At 48.0% G+C, this 14,497-nt stretch overlaps 1 long non-coding RNA gene across 2 annotated transcripts in view; it reads left to right on the forward strand.

Moving 5' to 3' along the window:
- The window catches only part of LOC138301320 (uncharacterized), a 187,928-nt gene that overhangs the window by 58,260 nt on the left and 115,171 nt on the right, over positions 1-14,497 (forward strand). The window contains exon 1 of one of the 2 annotated variants that reach the window (XR_011205083.1): positions 9,414-10,950. The exons of the other annotated variant lie outside the window; for it this stretch is intronic. This is a non-coding gene — a long non-coding RNA (uncharacterized lncRNA). Of the gene's footprint in view, positions 1-9,413; positions 10,951-14,497 lie in introns of those variants that run through there. 2 annotated transcript variants of the gene reach the window in all.

Raw genomic sequence — 14,497 nt, forward strand, 5'->3', positions numbered from 1 at the left:
ATGCAGAAAGGTGTCTCAGACACCTTCTGCGACTCGCTATGGGGTCGCAAAGACCCACCTCATAAATATTTATGAGGTGGGTCGCAGTTTGCGACCCCATTGCGAGTCTGGGCACTCACGGGGATGGTGGCCTGCTGGAGACAGCAGACCACCATGTCCGTGACTGCTTTTAAATAAAGCAGTTATTTTTTTCTTTTTGCAGCCCGTTTTCCTTAAAGGAAAATGAGCTGCAAATAGAAAAAAATACCGAAACCTTTTGTTTAGTTTTTTTCAGAGTAGGCAGTGGTCCACTGAAAAAATAATTTTGTGAGCATTCATAAAGGGGAAGGGGACCCATAGGGACCCCTTCCCGTTTGCGAATGAGTTACCATCCACTTCAAGTGGATGGTAACTGCGAGTTGATTTGCGACCGCTTTCGCGGTCACAAATCAACTTACATCGTGGTGCGAGTTGCAAATTGGAAAGGAACACCCCTTCCTATTTGCGAGTCGGAAACACATTTTGCGAGTCGGTTCCGACTCGCAAAATGTGTTTCTGCATCGCGTGAGGGCTTTTGCGCCTCGCAAACGGCGTTTTTCGCAGTTTGCGAGGCGCAAAAGCCTACCTACATCTGGCCCTAAATTCATACTATGCATTTAAATGATCATTAAGAAATGCGATAATCATCCTGCATGCAGTGACAGAAGCTGTTAGCAATCCGATATGGGATGGTGATGAACACCGATTTGAAATTAAGAGAACTGAGTTACATACACCCTTGTACTCTGGGGATTGAGAGATAAATATAGTGTTTGGCGTCCAGAAATAGACACTAATTTGAGACTAAGATAAATACATCCTTATACACTACAATGTAAACAGTCTCTTCGATATGGAAAGAGGCATCTCAAGGGTAAGATATGAAAAATGAGAATTGAGGATGAAACTACGATGGAGTATGTTGCTTCCAAATGAAAGTGTAATGTTTGAGTGGGAATTTGTTAAATTTGACAATTTAGTATAAAATCTAAACAAGACATGATATAATTCCTTTGATTGATATACTTATTCGCTCAAATAGGAAAGTGGCTAAATTACACTAAATCTTAACAGTCCTGGTGTAATATATCATATCATTATAATTATTTACAGATTTAAAGAAATTGACAAAATCTTTAGGACAGGGCCACCATGGATACAGACTTTTGCAACTATTCTGCCATTTTTTCTCTTCTTTTCCTTTCTTCTCTTTTTTGCTTATTATTATTACTATAGTTAGACTCTGTATCTTTGCAGTTTCTTCTTTTTTCTTTCTTCTTGATCTTCTTGTTTCTTCTGCTTTCATTTGTTCATGTTTGATAACAATTAGGGATAATAATTTACAGAAATATTATATATTGTAGGTGAATCATGTAGTATTAACCTAATAGGAGGTGTGTAAGGAAATTTATACACATTTATTTTTAGTTATCAAATGTGAAATGATATAGAATGCTTAAAGTATTTGTTTTGGATTTTGTAGACTACCAGCTTTGATGGTGTTTTTAATATCTTCTTTTTCAATGTTTTATGTACATACAAGATGTATTTTTCCTATATCGCTTACATCAGTGAAAAACAAAGTTTCTTTGAAACACATGTTGACTGTCTGATGAATTGTATCAACTATAAAGAAGAAGTTAACAATAATATTGGATTATGGCCCATCTATGAAATATGTACTAACTGAGAATATTGAACCAAGATACAGATAAACAATTAAAGGAAATTCAGACATCCTATTAAATGTATTTAATCTGTGAATGTACCAGTGGGTACTAGTGCCGAAGGATCAGGCACTGGGCTACCTATCTAGTCTATACCCCAACTAGGTGTATATTAACTTTAATATATATTGCTTACACCTTAATATATTTTATATACCTTACACTTTAATATATTAGTTATACCTTAGTGTGTGTGTGTTAGACTTTTCATCCTTGGCGTGGTCTCCCTTAACTTTTTGCCTCTGTTCCCCAGGTTGTTGATGTGTGCTGGACTCTGATTTTGCTGTTTTTGTTACTCTGGGCACTTTACCACTGCTAACCAGTGCTAAAGTGCAAGTGCTCCTGTTTAAATTGTATGTAAGTGGTTCATCCATGATTGGCATATTTGAATTACTAGTAAGTCCCTAGTAATGTGCACTAGAGGTGCCAGGGCCTGTAAATCAAATGCTACTAGTGGGCCTGCAGCACTGGTTGTGCCACCCACATAAGTAGCTCTGTAATCATGTCTCAGACCTGCCCCTGCAGTGTCTGTATGTGTATTTTTACACTGTAAATTCGACTTGGCAAGTGTACCCACTTGCCAGGCCTAAACCTTCCCTTTCCGTACATGTAAGGCACCCCTAAGGTAGGCCCTAGGTAGCCCCAAGGGCAGGGTGCAGGGTATGGATAAGGTAGGACATATAGTAATGTGGTTTATATGTCCTGACAGTGAAATACTGCCAATTTCGTTTTCACTGTTGCAAGGTCTGTCTCTCTCTCATAGGATAATATGGGGGGCTACCTTTAAATATGATTAAAGTGTAGATTCCCCTAGAGAGTAGATGGACATGTGGAGTTTGGGACCCCTGAACTCACAATTTAAAAATACATCTTTTAGTAAAGTTGATTTTAAGATTGTGCGTTTGGAAATGCCACTTTTAGAAAGTGAGCATTTTCTTGCTTAAACCATTCTGTGACTCTGCCTGGTTTGTGGATTCCCTGTCTGGGTCAGTTTGACAGTTGGGTTGTTTTTCACCTCACACCAGACAGTGACACAAAGGGAGCTGGGGTGTGATCTGCATTTCCTGATTAGCCATCTCTGCTAGGAGGGAGGGGTGGAGTGGTCACTCTCATCTGAAAGGACTGTGCCTGCCTCTGACAATGCTGTCTCCAGCCCCCTGGTGTGTGTCTGAGGCCTTGCCTGGGCAAGGCAGGATTTCGCAAGAAGGTGTGAGTCCCCTTTGAAGAAAGGTGACTTCAAAGACTAAAATGGGTATAAGAAGGGCACCCAAACTTACAAACTTTAGAAACACTTCTGGAATCAAGAGGAACCTCTGCCTGGAGAAGAGCTGATCGCTGAGGAACAAGTGCTGCCCTGCCTGTGACTGTGCTTTGTGGAGCTTTCCTGCAGTGCTGCTTCTGCCAGAGTAAGAGGGCAAAGACTGGACTTTGTGTGCCTTCCATCTTGAAGAAGAAATCTCCAAGGGCTTGATGTAGAGCTTGCCTCCTGTTGTTGAAGTCTCAGGGATAGCAAAGACTTCTTCCTGCCAGCACCTGGAGTCTCTGGAGAGACCCCTACTCTGCTCTGTGGTGCCCTTCCAGTTCCTGGGACCCTGAAAGGAGAGGCTGGCAGCCTAAGGACAAAAATACACGCACCGAGCACCGTGCGGAGAAAAGATCGACGCGAATCCGATCGCGGCTGAGAAAACGACGCGACGCCGGTTCCGCAGCTGAGAAACGACGCCGCAGGAAACGCGACCGAAAAACCGACGCCCGGAGCAGGAGAAACGACGCGCAGCATCGCTGACGGAGGCTGAGAGATCGCACCCTGCGCCGCGGGACTTTCGGATCGTCGTGTGGCTGGCTTTTTCAACGCGCACCGCCGTGCCGAGTTGTTTTCGACGCACACAGCCGTGCAGGATTACTTTCGACGCACACCGCCCGTGCGGGGTTATTTTTGACGCAAACCAGGTACATTTTCACGCTAGCAGCGCTAGTGTGGTGTTACAACTACCTAAAGACTCTTTTTATTTTAAACCTTTAAAAAATCATAACTTGACTTGTGTATGTTGGATTTTTGTCGTTTTGGTCTTGTTTTGTCTAGATAAATATTTCCTATTTTTCTAAACTGGTGTTGTGTCATTTTGTAGTGTTTTCATTAAGTTACTGTGTGTGTTGGTACAAATACTTTACGCCCAGCACTCTGAGGTTAAGCCTACTGCTCTGCCAAGCTACCAAGGGGGTAAGCAGGGGTTAGCTGAGGGTGATTCTCTTTTATCCTAACTAGAGTGAGGGTCCTTGCTTGAACAGGGGGTAACCTGACTGTCAACCAAAGACCCCATTTCTAACATTGGTGGCAGCGGTGGGATTTGGACTTGTATTTGTACTTGACATACAGTAATTGAGTGTACACTACTGTTTTGATCTCAGACCACTACGTGACCACATACTACTAGTCTTGTGATTTTTGTTTTTTACTTGGACTGTTTTTCTCTGCATTCAGTTTCTTTTTTTTCGCTGATCCCGTGATTGACTTTTCTGAAACTTCATTTGAGAACTTGCTTTTCTGTTTTTGGAACTGTGCATATTTTTTTTTAACCTCTCATCATGTCTCAGTCTGGAGATGCCCTAGCTGAAGCTGCTTTTGACTTGGAGAAATTGGAGAGCTACAAAGTGGCTCAGTTGAAGCAGTTTTGTAGTAATGTTGGCTGTCCCATTAAGAGCTCATCCAAGAAGGATGAGCTGCAAAAGGCACTGAGGGCCTGGGTGACAGCCAAAGCAGCTGAGGGGCACACAGATGAGGAGCCAGAGGGGGAAGAGGAGTTGCAAGTCACTCACACTGATGTAGTGGGTGGGCCTGCTATGTCTCAGGGGAGAATCTCCAGGGCAGGTAGCAGTGTGTCCTCCAAGAGTCTGACACCTGGAGAGTTACAGGACAGACAGGCAGAGAGGGAGTACCAGTTGGAGCTGAAAAGGCTCAGTCTAGAGGTGGAACAGAGAAAGCTGGCCCTTGAGGTGGAACAGAGAAAGCTGGCCCTTGAGGAAAGGAAGATAAACATGGCTCATGAGCTCAGTTTAAAAGAGATGGATCAGAGGAGTCAGTCCAGTAGGGATGGTGGCAGCAATTCTACAGTGCAGCCTGAGAGAAGGGTACACATCCCAAAAGACCTTGTGAGGGATTATAAGAGGGAGGATGATATCTACTTGTGGTTCAAGGGTTATGAGTCAGCTCTCCACATGAACCTGGTCCCTGAAGCTCATTGGGGGGCAGCCCTGTGGAAGCATTTTGAGGCAGAGGGGAGGGACACACTGACGGCCTTAGGGGATGCTCAGAGTCTCACCTACCCTGCCATGAAGGAGGCCTTACTTACCAGGTATGGTCTCACCCCTGAGCAGTACAAGGAGAAGTTTAGATCCTACAAGAGAAAGGAATCCCAAACATGGTTGGAATGTGTTGATTCTTGTTGCAGGTCACTGGATGGTTGGGTGAAGGGCAGTAAGGTAAACACGTATGAGGGGCTTTACAATTTAATTGCTTGGGAGCACTTGTACAGTTTATGTTTTCCAGAGCTGCGCCAGCACCTCATTGACAGCAAGCTGACTGACCCCAGGAAGCTTGCACAGGAAGCGGACCGCTGGGAGAGCACCAGGGTCCAAAAGAGGTATGGGGGAGACCACGCCAAGGGTGGGCAGGGTCCCTCTCAGACGAAAGGGGGGGGGTAAGGGCAAACAGGATGAGTTCTCTAAAGGGCCCCAAACTGATTCCCAGGGTAAGGATTCCCAACCCCCCAGTGAAAAGAAGCCATGGTTCTCCAAAGGGAAGCCAATGGCAGGTGGTCCCCTACGTAAGTGCTATTCATGTGACCAGGTGGGTCATGTGAGGGGGGACCCCAAATGCCCCAAAAGTACACCGGCACCCACTGGTGCACCGTCCCAGGGTTTGGCCAGTGTAGCGCTTGGGGAGGAGTTGGTTTCAGGTGGGTGGGAACCAGCAGAAATGACCCTTGTCTCACTAGGGGACAGTGAGATGGTCCAGAGAAACCTAGTGCCTGATAACACTAAGAAGTACAGGCAATGGGTGACCATCAATGGACAGAGGGTGGAGGCTCTAAGAGACACTGGAGCCAGTGTGACTACAGTGAGGAGTCACCTGGTGTCTGAAGAGCAGATTGATCCCCGGGTACTTCACCAAGTAGTTGCAGTAGACAATTCTGAGCGCCTCTGCAGAGTGGCGCAGGTTCCCTTTGAATGGGGGGGGGTCTCAGGTTCCTGGAAAGTAGCTGTGAGTCCAACCATGCCTGTTGATTGTTTGCTAGGCAACGACCTGGAAGATTCCCCTTGGAAGGAGGTGGAACACAGGTCTCACTTGGAGATGTTGGGTCTGCCTGGGTGGGTATGCGTATCCACCCGGTCTATGGCAGCCAATCAGGGTAGTCAAGAGCCCCTGGAGCCTGAAACAGTGGCCCAGGGGACCGCCAAGAAGAGGAAAGGCAGGAGGCGCGGGAAACCCGCCCCAGAAGTTCCCACGGTCCGGGAGGAGGCAGAGCCTGAGGGTGATGCCCCGGAACCTACAGGGGAACAGGTGGCTGAACTGGGGGAGGTCCCCGAGCTGTCGCAGTGGCAGCAGGAAGGGGGACCCACCAGGGAAGTATTCTGCACAGCGCAGAAGGAGTGCCCTACTCTTGAGGGACTGCGGCAGCAGGCTGCAGCCCAGGCGGCTGGCGGGGCGCCAGGTACTCACCTGATTTATTGGGAGGATGGCCTCCTGTATAGTGAGCCTAAGGTTCCTGAGCCGGGGTCAGCTCGTATGCTGGTGGTACCCCAGGGCTTCAGGACCTTCCTACTGGGTTTGGCTCATGATGTGCCTTTGGCAGGACATCTAGGGCAGGACAAGACCTATAAGAGGCTTGTCTCCCACTTTTACTGGCCCTTGATGAACAAGCAGTCAGCTGCTTATTGTAGATCTTGTCAGACTTGTCAGGCAAGTGGCAAGAGTGGGGGGAAATGCAAAGCTCCCCTCCAACCTTTACCGGTAGTCAGTACTCCCTTTGAAAGGGTAGGAATTGACATTGTGGGGCCTCTGGATCCCAAGACAGCCATGGGCAACAGGTTCATCCTGGTCTTGGTGGACCATGCCACACGGTACCCAGAAGCTATTCCTCTAAGGACGGTCACCGCCCCCGTGGTGGGACGTGCCTTGATGGGGGTTTTTACCCGCATGGGGTTCCCCAAGGAGGTAGTATCTGATAGGGGTACAAACTTCATATCCACTTATATGAAGTCTCTGTGGAAGGTGTGTGGGGTAACCTACAAGTTCACCACCCCTTACCACCCCCAAAGTAATGGTCTGGTTGAGAGATTCAACCGCACCTTGAAAGGCATGATTCAGGGCCTGTCAGAGCCCTTGAGGCGTAAGTGGGACGTCCTCTTGCCATGCCTTCTGTTCGCTTACAGGGAGGTGCCTCAAAAGGGACTTGGCTTTAGCCCCTTTGAGCTCATCTATGGCCACCCTGTGAGGGGACCGCTCAGTCTGGTGAAGGAGGCTTTGGAGAAAGCTCCTAGTAAACCACCCCAGGATGTATTTAGCTACATGCTGGCACTAAGAAACCAGACTGCCCGCTTCAGGAGTCTCGCTCAGGAGAACCTGGAAGCAAGCCAGGAGGACATGAAACGGTGGTACGACCAGAATGCCACTCTGGTTGAGTTTCAGCCTGGACAAAAAGTGTGGGTCATGGCACCAGTGGAGCCTAGGGCTCTCCAAGATAAGTGGACTGGGCCTTTTGAGGTGGTGGAAAGAAAGAGCGAGGTCACCTATCTGGTAGACTTGCAATCCCCCAGGAACCCCTTGAGGGTCCTACATGTCAACCGCCTCAAACCACACTTTGAGCGAACTGAGCTATCCATGCTCCTAGCGACAGATGACGGGGTGGAGGAAGAGAGTGAGCCTCTTCCTGACCTCCTGTCTGCAGGAGAGAAAGATGGGTCTGTGGAGGGAGTGATCCTCTCCCCCTCCCTGACTGAGGAACAGCAGAGGGACTGTCGCCACGTGCTGGGACAGTTCGCCTCACTGTTTTCCCTGATCCCAGGAGTCACACACCTGTGCACACATGATGTGGACACTGGGGACAGTACACCTGTTAAACATAAGGTTTACAGGGTGACTGACAGGGTGAGGGCTTGCATTAAGGAGGAAGTCTCCAAAATGTTAGCCCTAAGGGTTATTGAGCACTCCAGCAGTCCTTGGGCCAGCCCAGTGGTCTTGGTCCCAAAGGCTACTGCTCCTGGTGCCACTCCAGAACTTAGGTTCTGTGTGGACTACCGGGGTCTCAATGCGGTCAGCAAGACTGACGCACACCCCATCCCCCGAGCTGATGAGCTCATTGATCGGTTAGGAGCTGCCAAGTACCTCAGTACGTTTGATTTAACATCTGGGTACTGGCAGATTGCCTTAACTGAAGGGGCAAAGGAGAGGTCAGCATTCTCTACCCCCGATGGGCACTTCCACTTCAATGTGATGCCCTTTGGGATGAAGAATGCCCCTGCCACCTTTCAGAGGTTGGTCAACCAGGTGTTGGCAGGACTGGATGAGTTCAGTGCCGCCTACCTGGATGACATTGCTGTGTTTAGTTCCACATGGGAGGAACACCTGCAACACCTCTGGAGAGTGTTAGAGGCCCTGCAGAAGGCAGGCCTCACTATTAAGGCGAGCAAGTGCCAAATAGGGCAGGGTTCTGTTGTGTACTTAGGACACCAGGTGGGGAGTGGCCAGGTGGCACCCCTACAGCCTAAGATTGACACGATTCTGGCTTGGGAGCCTCCCAAGACCCAGACTGAAGTGAGAGCCTTTTTAGGTCTCACAGGATACTATCGGAGGTTCGTTAAGGGATATGGTACCATTGTTACCCCCTTAACTGAGTTGACTTCTAAGAAGCAACCCAAGAAAGTGATCTGGACAGAGGCTTGCCAGAACACTTTTGATGCCCTGAAGGCTGCCATGTGCACAGCACCTGTGCTGAAGGCACCTGACTACTCCACGGAGTTTGTTGTACAGACAGACGCCTCAGAGTATGGTATTGGAGCAGTACTCTCACAGCTGAATGAAGAGGGCCTAGATCAACCCGTAGCCTTCATTAGCAGGAGGTTACTACCCAGGGAACGTAGGTGGAGTGCCATAGAACGTGAAGCGTTTGCTGTGGTCTGGGCACTGAAGAAGCTAAGACCCTACTTGTTTGGGACTCACTTCCGAGTTCAGACCGACCACAGACCCCTCAGATGGTTAATGCAGATGAGGGGTGAGAACCCAAAACTGTTGAGGTGGTCCATTTCCCTACAGGGGATGGACTTTACGGTGGAACATCGACCCGGTACAGAGCACGCCAATGCTGATGGTCTGTCCAGGTTCTTCCGCCTTAGTGATGAGAACTCCCATGAGGTTGGGTAGTTGCTCCCCACTTTTAGCTGGGGGGGACACGTGTTAGACTTTTCATCCTTGGCGTGGTCTCCCTTAACTTTTTGCCTCTGTTCCCCAGGTTGTTGATGTGTGCTGGACTCTGATTTTGCTGTTTTTGTTACTCTGGGCACTTTACCACTGCTAACCAGTGCTAAAGTGCAAGTGCTCCTGTTTAAATTGTATGTAAGTGGTTCATCCATGATTGGCATATTTGAATTACTAGTAAGTCCCTAGTAATGTGCACTAGAGGTGCCAGGGCCTGTAAATCAAATGCTACTAGTGGGCCTGCAGCACTGGTTGTGCCACCCACATAAGTAGCTCTGTAATCATGTCTCAGACCTGCCCCTGCAGTGTCTGTATGTGTATTTTTACACTGTAAATTCGACTTGGCAAGTGTACCCACTTGCCAGGCCTAAACCTTCCCTTTCCGTACATGTAAGGCACCCCTAAGGTAGGCCCTAGGTAGCCCCAAGGGCAGGGTGCAGGGTATGGATAAGGTAGGACATATAGTAATGTGGTTTATATGTCCTGACAGTGAAATACTGCCAATTTCGTTTTCACTGTTGCAAGGTCTGTCTCTCTCTCATAGGATAATATGGGGGGCTACCTTTAAATATGATTAAAGTGTAGATTCCCCTAGAGAGTAGATGGACATGTGGAGTTTGGGACCCCTGAACTCACAATTTAAAAATACATCTTTTAGTAAAGTTGATTTTAAGATTGTGCGTTTGGAAATGCCACTTTTAGAAAGTGAGCATTTTCTTGCTTAAACCATTCTGTGACTCTGCCTGGTTTGCGGATTCCCTGTCTGGGTCAATTTGACAGTTGGGTTGTTTTTCACCTCACACCAGACAGTGACACAAAGGGAGCTGGGGTGTGATCTGCATTTCCTGATTAGCCATCTCTGCTAGGAGGGAGGGGTGGAGTGGTCACTCTCATCTGAAAGGACTGTGCCTGCCTCTGACAATGCTGTCTCCAGCCCCCTGGTGTGTGTCTGAGGCCTTGCCTGGGCAAGGCAGGATTTCGCAAGAAGGTGTGAGTCCCCTTTGAAGAAAGGTGACTTCAAAGACTAAAATGGGTATAAGAAGGGCACCCAAACTTACAAACTTTAGAAACACTTCTGGAATCAAGAGGAACCTCTGCCTGGAGAAGAGCTGATCGCTGAGGAACAAGTGCTGCCCTGCCTGTGACTGTGCTTTGTGGAGCTTTCCTGCAGTGCTGCTTCTGCCAGAGTAAGAGGGCAAAGACTGGACTTTGTGTGCCTTCCATCTTGAAGAAGAAATCTCCAAGGGCTTGATGTAGAGCTTGCCTCCTGTTGTTGAAGTCTCAGGGATAGCAAAGACTTCTTCCTGCCAGCACCTGGAGTCTCTGGAGAGACCCCTACTCTGCTCTGTGGTGCCCTTCCAGTTCCTGGGACCCTGAAAGGAGAGGCTGGCAGCCTAAGGACAAAAATACACGCACCGAGCACCGTGCGGAGAAAAGATCGACGCGAATCCGATCGCGGCTGAGAAAACGACGCGACGCCGGTTCCGCAGCTGAGAAACGACGCCGCAGGAAACGCGACCGAAAAACCGACGCCCGGAGCAGGAGAAACGACGCGCAGCATCGCTGACGGAGGCTGAGAGATCGCACCCTGCGCCGCGGGACTTTCGGATCGTCGTGTGGCTGGCTTTTTCAACGCGCACCGCCGTGCCGAGTTGTTTTCGACGCACACAGCCGTGCAGGATTACTTTCGACGCACACCGCCCGTGCGGGGTTATTTTTGGCGCAAACCAGGTACATTTTCACGCTAGCAGCGCTAGTGTGGTGTTACAACTACCTAAAGACTCTTTTTATTTTAAACCTTTAAAAAATCATAACTTGACTTGTGTATGTTGGATTTTTGTCGTTTTGGTCTTGTTTTGTCTAGATAAATATTTCCTATTTTTCTAAACTGGTGTTGTGTCATTTTGTAGTGTTTTCATTAAGTTACTGTGTGTGTTGGTACAAATACTTTACGCCCAGCACTCTGAGGTTAAGCCTACTGCTCTGCCAAGCTACCAAGGGGGTAAGCAGGGGTTAGCTGAGGGTGATTCTCTTTTATCCTAACTAGAGTGAGGGTCCTTGCTTGAACAGGGGGTAACCTGACTGTCAACCAAAGACCCCATTTCTAACAGTGTGTATATATATAAACTGTAAACTTTGCATTTATATAGTGCACTACTCACCCGTTAGGGTCTCAAGGCGCTGTACGAATACCACTGTGGAACCCCTCCTGGCTTTTCCCTGTGAGGCACCCACTCCAGGACAGCCCCAGGGTGAAGCCAAGCATCCATGGCTGTGAGGGATGTTGTGGAGATGAAGCAAGCTATTGCCCAGAGTGGGACCCATTAATTAGATTAGGCAACAAGGTGAGAATTATCTGGTCCAAGGGAATTGAACCCAAGACCCGCCGAGGTGGGAATTGAACCCTGGTCCCAGACCAGATCTCTGCATCAGGGTCTGCCACTCTAACCATTGTGCCACACTTCACTATATATATATATATATATATATATATATATATATATATATATATATATATATATATATATATATATATATATATATATATATATATATATATATATATATATATATATATATATATATATATATATATATATATATATATATATATATATAACCTAGTGGCGGTCACCACTAGGTAGTCATAGTTAGGACCATGTTTCCATACAAAAAGTGTTTTTTGACTTGCTTATATCTTTGGCACCATTTGACGAATATTCACAATTCTTTTTTTTTTTAAGTGCCCCAGTGATTCTTGGTACGCATGGAATGTTTTGTAATGATCCATCAACAGGGGGCCGAGCAAAAGGAAGCTCCAAAAACGTTGCAGTTCCCATGTTAATTCCCATTGGATCTGTCAACACGTCTACAGCCCGAACTGCTGAACGAAAATACACCAATTTTGGCAGAAAGCTTGCTGTCTGTACGCAGATTGTGCTTTTAGTTAATTGGTGTAAATCCATTTAATAGTTTTTGAAAAATTTAGGGAAATTCAAATCTCTGGCCACGAAGTATACCCGAACAAAGATGAGCTTGTGCAGGGAAATGCACAGCTCTGATTGCCGGCCAACACTTCAAGCCAGAAGGTTTTGGCAGCCATCTTGGGACTCTTCTTGAGCCGAGTCCCAGCAAAAAAATAAAATAAAAACAAAATGGGCCAGGGTCGAGACACCATGACCACTTAAAATCCTGCGGGGGAGGGGGCAGAGGGACACCAACAGAGCAAAATGTTTTTAAAATTATTTTTTTGCTGCAAGTTCACAATATTTGTGACTTTGCAGCAAACATTTTTAAAAAAACAAGCACGGGCCCCTGCTAGGTTTTTTTTATAGGCCCCAGGGCGGGCTAGATCACAAGGGCTTTAAAAATGTAGTGTGGGGGGTGCTCCCGGCCCCCTCCACAGCTCCAGGAACCACCACCTCCCTGGAGCTTTCATATTTTTATATGTGAGGGGCCTGCTGTCCTGGGGACCTCCATCTCCCCTGGGCTTTCCTTTTTATCTATGTGGGGGCCTGTGGCCCCCGCTGCCCTGCGGACCGCCACCTCCCCATGACTTTTTTTTATGAATATGCAGGGGCCCCGCATCCCTGGGTACTGCCACATCTACAGGGCTTTCCTTTTGAAATATGTGGGGGGCCCCATACCCCCCCCGCTGCCCAGGGACCACCACCCTCCCATGCTATGTCCGAGTTGGAGGGGGGCCATGCAGCCCTCCTCAAGGAGCCACTGATGCCCCTGAGGACTGCCACCCCCGAGGGCCAGCTCCTGCTATGTCCCGGGTCCCAATCCCTGGGACATAGCTGTTTGCTGTGGCTTGGCTGCAGCTTTGCAGCCAAGCCACAGCAAAATTTCTAGTTTAGGCACGATACCTGCCAAAATCTGAAATGTTATCTTTGTCCCATGCATGCGTGAAATGCTGTCATAGCAGCTTCCTGCTTGCTGAAGCATTGGCATCACAAGGGAAGTCTTAAGGCTTCCCCTGCAGTGCCAGGTAGGCCATAAAGGGCTTTTTGTTAAAAAAAAAAATAATAATTTTAAAAATTGAGGACTCCCTTGCGGTCCCAGAAAGCCCATAAAAGGCTAAAAAGAAATAATTTTTAAAAAAACATAGTTTAGTGTGAATGTCTGTGACCTCCATACTGAGCTTTGGAGGTTTGAATTCACATGGACTCATCTCCATTTTTTAAAAATAAAAAATGAATTATTATATTTAAAAAAGAAATACCTTTTTTATTTTAAATTGGAGACAAATAACTCATTCTAAGTATATCAGACATCAAAGGCTAAAAAACACTCTCTCTGTCCCTCTCACTTTCTTTCTCTCTCTGTGTCTCTCCTTCAATCAATTCTCTCGTTCACACACCAACTCAGACACTTACGCACCCACTCACAGATCCACTCAGACAGTCATGCAACCACTCACAGACCCACTCAGACCTTCATGCACTCTCACAGACCCAGTCAGACCCTCATACACCGCCTCAGACCCACTCAGACAGTTATGCACCCACTCACACACCCACCCACTCCTCCCTTTCCCCGCCAAGGTTGCTGAAAAAAAAGTCAACGCCCGCCTATCCCACTTCCTCAAAGAAAACAACACTCTTGACCCCTCACAATCCGGGTTCCGCAAGAACCACAGCACGGAAACCGCCCTCATTGCATGCACTGACGACATCAGGACCAAAGTCGACAAAGGCGAGACCGTCGCACTCATCCTCCTAGACCTCTCCGCAACCCTTGACACCGTCTGCCACCACACACTCTGCATACGCCTCCACAACATAGGAATTTGCCACAAAGCCTTAGACTGGCTCACCTCCTTCCTCACCGACCGGACCCAGAGAGTCCGTTTTCCACCTTTCCACTCCACCGCTACCAAGATCATCTGCGGAGTCCCCCAAGGGTCCTCCCTCAGCCCCACACTCTTCAACATTTACATGATCCCCCTAGCCAACAGCCTCTGATCACGCGGAATCACTATCCTCTCCTACACAGATGACACCCATGCATCCTCTCCCTCACCTGCAACTCCACCCCCGCCAAAACCAACCTACACGCTGCTCTCCTTGACACCGCCAACTGGATGACAACTAACCACCTCAAGCTTAACTCCAACAAAACCGGGATCATCATCTTCGGACCCAACAAAACCACATGGGACGACTCCTGGTGGCCCACTTCCCTAGGCCCCGCACCCACCCCCGCAAACCACGCACGCAACCTCAGCATCATCCTGGACCCCTCCCTCTCCATGACACAGCAAATCAACGCT

The sequence above is a fragment of the Pleurodeles waltl genome, chromosome 6 (assembly GCF_031143425.1).
Source record: "Pleurodeles waltl isolate 20211129_DDA chromosome 6, aPleWal1.hap1.20221129, whole genome shotgun sequence".
NCBI classification, from domain to species: Eukaryota; Metazoa; Chordata; class Amphibia; order Caudata; family Salamandridae; genus Pleurodeles; species Pleurodeles waltl.